This window comes from Budorcas taxicolor, chromosome 25 (genome assembly GCF_023091745.1).
Source record: "Budorcas taxicolor isolate Tak-1 chromosome 25, Takin1.1, whole genome shotgun sequence".
NCBI lineage: Eukaryota > Metazoa > Chordata > Mammalia > Artiodactyla > Bovidae > Budorcas > Budorcas taxicolor.
Genome location: NC_068934.1, coordinates 26122948 through 26129608, shown reverse-complemented (window position 1 = coordinate 26129608; position 6661 = coordinate 26122948).

Here is a 6661-nt window from a genome sequence, read left to right as displayed (position 1 = left end):
GTTTTACATTAGGGTTCACTCTTGGTGTTTTATAATCTATGAGTTTTGACAAATGTATAAGGACATGTTCCCACAGTCATGTTTTCACACAGAATAGTTTCGATGTCCTATAAATTCTGTCTGCTGTCTATTCAACCTCTTTCACCCACTAACCTCTGGAACTTTTTATTGCCTCCATAGTTTTGCCTTTTCTGGAACGTCGTGTGGTTGGAATCACATAGTATGTAGCCTTTTCTGATTGGATTCTTTTACTTCATAATATGCATTTAAGCTTCCTTCATGTCTTTTCATGGCTTGATAGCTTTTTTTTTTTTTAGCGTTGAGTATTATTCCATTGTCTGGGTGTACCACAGTTTATTAGCCATTCTTCCACTGAAGGACATCTTGAGTGCTTCTAAGTCTTGGCAGTTATGAGTAAAACTGCTATAAACATCCATGTGTAGGTTTTTAAAGTCTGCAGTTCTTTTGGGTACATACTAAGGAGTGCAATTGCTGAAGCATATGGTAAAAATGCATTTAATTTTATAAGAAACTGCCAAACCATCTTCCAAAATGGCTGTATTATTTTGCATTGCCACCAGCAATTAATGAGAGTTCTTGTTGTTCTAGATCCTTGTCAGCACTTGGTGTTGTCAGTTTTCTGGATTTTGGCCATTCTAAAAGGTATATTGTATTGATTTTCAGTTCCCTAATGACATATGACATTGAGCATCTTTTCATATATTTATTTGCCATCTGCATGTCTTTATGGTGAGGTGTCTGTTCAGGGCTTTTGCCCATCTTTTATCTGGGTTGCTCATTTTCTTACTGTTAAGTTTTAAGAGTTCTTTGTATATTTTGGATAACAGTCCTTTATCAGATATGTCTTTTGCAAATGTTTTCTTCCATTTGTGACTTGTATCCTTATTCTGTTTTTGGTGTCTTCTGTGGATCCAGTCCCATCTTTAATAGATCCATTCAAGCAAAATTCTACTTTTAAATTGTTTAGCAGAAATCCTTTTTATCCAGAAATTTCTTTCTAACCTATAGAAATAGACTATTTTTATTTGTATTTCCTTGATTTAGGAGTTATAAATAGAAGTTGTGAAAATGATCTGTCATCAGATTTGAGTTATAACTTGCAGGGTGTGTTTCAAAGATCCATTGAGGGGATGACTTGGGGCTGGGAGACTTCAACCCAATTTCTTTTTCCAGAAGATTGTATTTATTTATATTTAATTGATTGTTGGATGATTGCTTTGCAATATTGGTTTGATTTCTATCATACATTAACATGAATTAGCAATAAGTGTACATATGTCCCCTCTCTCCCACCTCCTACACTTTCTCGCATCTCTAGGTTATTACAGAGCCCTGGTTTCAGTTCAGTTCAGTTCAGTCGCTCAGTTGTGTCTGACTCTTTGTGACCCCATGGACTGCAGCACGCCAGGCCTCCCTGTCCATCACCAACTCCCGGAGTCCACCCAAACCCATGTCCATTGAGTCAGTGATGCCATCCAGCCATCTCATTCTCTGTTGTCCACTTCTCTGCCTGCCCTCAGTCTTTCTCAGCATCAGGGCCTTTTCAAATGAGTCAGCTCTTCGCATCAAGTGGCCAAAGTACTGGAGTTTCAGCTTCAGCATCGGAGCCTTGGTCTGAGTTCCCTGAGTCATATAGCGAACTTCCAGTGGCTGTCTATTTCACCTGTGTCAGTGCGTCTGCTTCCATGCCACTATGTCCATTCATCTCACCCTCTCCTCCCTCTCTCCCGCCCTTGTCCGTAACTCTGTTCTCTATATTTGCATCTCCATTGCTGCCCTGAGAATAGGTTTATCAGTACCATCCTTCTAGATTCCATATATGTGTGTTAATGTGCGATATTTGTTTTTCTCTTTCTGACTTACTCCACTCTGTATAATAGGCTCTAGGGTCATCCACCTCATTAGAACTGATTCAAATGTGTTCCTTTTTATGGCTGGGCAATATTCCATTGTATATACGTACCACAGCTTCTCTATCCATTCATCTGTCGACGGACATCTAGGTTGCCTCCATGTCCCAGCTACTGTAGATAATGCTGCAATGAGCATTGGAGTACATGTGTCTTTTTCAGTTTTGGCTTCCTCAGAATATATGCCGAAGAGTGGGATTGCTGGGTCTTATGGTGGTGTTATTCCTAGTTTTTTAAGGAATATCCGTACTGTCTTACATAGCGGCTGCATCAATTTACATTCTCACCAGCAGTGCGAGAGGGTTCCCTCTTCTCCACACCCTCTCCAGCACTTGTTGTTTGTGGATTTTTTGATGATGGCCATTCTGACCAGTGTGAAGTGATATCTCATTGTAGTTTTGATTTGCATTTCTCTAATAATGAGTGATGTTGAGCATCTTTTCATGTATTTGTTAGCCATCTGTATGTCTTCTTTGGAGAAATGTCTGTTTAGGTCTCTTGCCCAATTTTTTGACTGGGTTGTTTATTTTTCTGGGAATGAGTTGTATGAGGTGCTTGTGTATTTTGGAAATTAATCCTTTGTCAGTTGTTTTATTTGCTATTATTTTCTCCCATTCTGAGAGTTGTCTTTTCACCTTGTTTATAGTTTCTTCTGCTGTGCAAAAGCTTTTACGTTTAATTAGGTTACACTTGTTTATTTTTGTTTTTATTCCCATTATTCTAGGAGGTGGGACGTCACTGACTCAAAGGACATGAGTTTGAATAAACTCCGGGAGTTGGTGATGGACAGGGAAGCTGAGTGTGCTGCAGTCCAGAGGGTTGCAAAAAGTTGGACACGACTGAGCAACTGAACGGAACTGAACTGTTTCTTTTTGTTTTTATTTCCATGACTCTAGGAGGTGGGTCATAAAGGATCTTGCTATGATTTATGTCATACAGTGTTCTGCCCATGTTCTCTTCTAAGGATCTTATGGTTTCTGGCCTTATATTTAGGTCTGTGGCCCGCTTTGAGCTTACCTTTGGGTATGGTGTCAGGAAGTGCTCTAATCTTACTCTTTCACGCTTGGTTGTCCAGCTCTCCCAGCATCACTTATTGAAGAGACTTTTTCCCATGGTATATTCTTGCGCCCTTTGTCAAAAATAATCCTGTACCCATAAGTGTGTGGGTTAATTTCTTAAATCCATTTTTGCTATATCTGAGGTCATAGACCAAGGGATTTAAACTAAAGTCCCCAAAACCCGCAGTAGATAAAATTTATTTCAGACTAAGTATATATTTTATATTATGGCCATGTCTGTCAGCTGGAATGTGGGTTAAGTAGATGGTGAGTTGATGTGAGTGAGGAACAGTTTCCTAAGAGGATTAGCTGGAACCCAAGAAAGGTCTCCTGTTTCCTGGACGAGAGGAGAGCTTTGCCCGATGAGGATTTGAGAGAAAGGGGTCAGAGCAACAAGGAGCTCTCGTTACAGAATGACGCGGTGGTGGGGGGTGGCCAAGTATATGGTGTGGCAACTGTGGATCCTTTTATAGATGTGGATCCTTTTATAGATGCTGAGATATGGTGCTGGTAGTTGTGTTGTAGTTCTTGTTGACTTGCTCTGTGATATTTTGAGTCTATGAATTCCTTCTAGTGAGTTGTCTCCAAATGCTAGAATTTGATAGTGCTCCAAGAACTTGTAGAGGCCGTAGAGCCAGTACAGTTAAACCACAAACCTCGAACATTGTGAGACACTGTAGTCCTTTCAGTCTGCGAAGAAAGACTGCAGTATTCATTTTCTGATGGATATGGGAAGATAGATAGCAGGGGACCAACTTCAGTATAAAATGTTTTCCTTGTAGATCCTACGCTAGCTGAAAATTGAATACCATATTCTAGAGATTGGGAAGCAATACTGAAAATAAAAATCATGTTCTAGGAGGTAATAAAGAATCTTAGAATGTGCCATATGAGGAACAGCCCAAGGAACCAGAGAAGAACTGGTGATGGTGGGAGCAGGAAAACATATAGCAAATCTCCAAATACCTGAGGAGCTTCAATATATATAAGGAAGCAATACATTTGTTTCAAGAAAAAATTAGGACCAATAAGAATAGACATTATAGATGGGCTGATACTGTTTCAGTGTATAAAAAGTCTAGTAACAGTGCATCCTTTTTAACTTTATGGAAATTATAGAAAAGGAAAGAATTTTTACAGCTCATTGTGGGAAAGAGTGGTTCAATGACTCCTGCCTGCCTGAGGGCTGAGATGTTTAATATCTTGACAACCTGTAATCCATTCGCAGCACATTTATGGGGAAATTCTTTAATAATATGATCAGTGGGCTCTGAAAAGAGTAAATTCTTCATCATAGGAAACCTTCAGGCAGAGTTTGGAGACAATGTAGATGGGATGCTGTAATGGCAATTTTAAAAATTCTTTAAAATGTATAAACTTTTGTATTGTTTTATGAATTCTGAGAAATGCATAGACTCCTACAACTACCACAACAATTAAGATACAGAATCATTACCATCCTCCAGAATTATTTTGTACTTCCCCATTGTAGTCAAATCAACACCCATCCCTTAGCACTGGCAACCACTGATCTGTTCTCTGCCCTGAAGTTTTTACTTTCCCAGTGAAAGTGAAAAGAAAGTGAAAGTGGAAGCCACTCAGTCGTGTCCGATTCTTTGAGACCCCATGGACGATACAGTCCATGGAATTCTCCAGGCCACAGCACTGGAGTGGGTAGCCTTTCTCTTCTCTAAGGGATCTTCCCAACCCAGGGATTGAACTGGGGTCTTCTGTATTACAGTTGGATTCTTTACCAACTGAGCTATCAGGGAAGCCTGGGACTTTCCCAGAATGCCGTGTAAATGAAATCATGCAATATCCAGCCTTTTGGAACATGTTTCTTTCACTCAGCGTAATATATTTGAGATTCATCCACATTGTTGACCCATCCAAGGTTTGTTCCCTTTTATTGCTGAGTAGTACTCCATTGTATAGATCTTCCACATTGTCCCTCCATTCACCAGCTGAAGAATATCTAAGTGACTTCTGGTTTCCAGTATGGCATGTAAGGAGCTTGGAAGTCATGTCTCCATTCTAACAACAATTTAAAAGCTGAACAAACTGAAAATCAACAACTTTTCTTATTTTCATCAGAGAATTGAGATCACAGGAAAGACTACTGCCCCTGAAATTGAAGAGAGAGATAGGTGGATACAGAGAATCACAATTTATTGGAACAGAAACCTACAAGTCGTGACCTTCATGAGAATGATTACTGGGTTTCTTTTACTCAGTACTCATATCCAGCTTTCAACAAAAATTACAAGATATATCAATAGGCAACAAACAGAGTTTGAGGAGACAGAGCCAAACTTAGATATGGCAAGAATGTTAGAACTGTCAGTCCAGGAATTTAAAACAACTATGGCTCAGCGGCTCAGCGGTAAAGAATCTGCCTGCAATACAGGAGATGCAGGTTCAGTCCCTGGGTTGGGAAGATGCCTCCTGGAGGATAGCATGACAACCCACTCCAGTATTACTGCCTGGAGAACTCCATGGACAGAAAAGCCTGGTGGGGTTACAGTCCATAGGGTTGCAAACTTTAGGACATGACTAAAGTGGCTGAGCACACATGATTAATATGCTAAAAGCTTTAATGATAAAAGGAGACAATATGCAAGAATAGATAGGTGGAAATCCAGAGATGGAAATCCCAAGAAAGAATCGAGAAGAAATGCTAGAATTCAAAAATACCAATAGAAATGAAGAATGCCTTTAATGGGCTCATTAGTAGACTGGATACAACTGAGGAAAGAATCAGTGAACATGAGAACATGCTAACAGAAATTTCCAAAACTAAAGCGAAGAGAAAAAAGATGGAAAAAAGCTGAAACAGAATATCCAAGAACTGTGGGATAACTACAAAAGGTATAATGTACCAGAAGAGAGAAAAGAACAGAAAAGATATATGTGAAGCAATAATAACTGAGAATTTCCCAAAATTAATGTCAGACACCAAACCACAGATCTAGGAATCTCAGAGAATACCAATTAGGATAAATTTCAAGAATGTTTGGGTTGTTTCCAGTTTAGAATGAATAAACTACTAATACTACAAACATTAGCAGCATATAGGTTTTTGTGTGAATGTAACTTTTCACGTTTCGGAGTAAACCAAGGAGAATTTCTGGTCATAAAGCAAGTCCATATTTAATTTTATAAGAAACTTCCCAATTGTTTCCCAAAGTACCTGTATGATTTTGCATTCCCATCAGCAATAAGTGAGAACTCCAGATTCTACATCCTTACCAGCATTTGGTATGATCAATTTCTTGATTTTAAAATTTTAGTCATTCTAATAATGGTATTTTAATCAGTTATTCTAATAAGTGGTTTTAATTTGCACTTCCTCAGTGAATAATGATGTTGAAAATCTTTTTATGTGCCATCCATATATTTTCTTTGGTAAACTGTTCAAATCTTTTGCCTATTTGAAAAATTGGATTGTTTTCTTACTGTTGCGTTTTGAGAGTCCTTTATATATTCTGGATACAAGTTCTTTATCAGTTATGTGATTTTCAAATATTTTTGCTCAGTCTGTGATGTTCCTTTCATTTTAAAACCATTTTTAAAGCCTTTTATGAATGTATGAGCGTGTGCTCATTTGCTCAATCGGGTTCAGCTCTTTGTGATGCCATAGACTGGAGCTCCTCTGTCCATGGGACTGTCCAG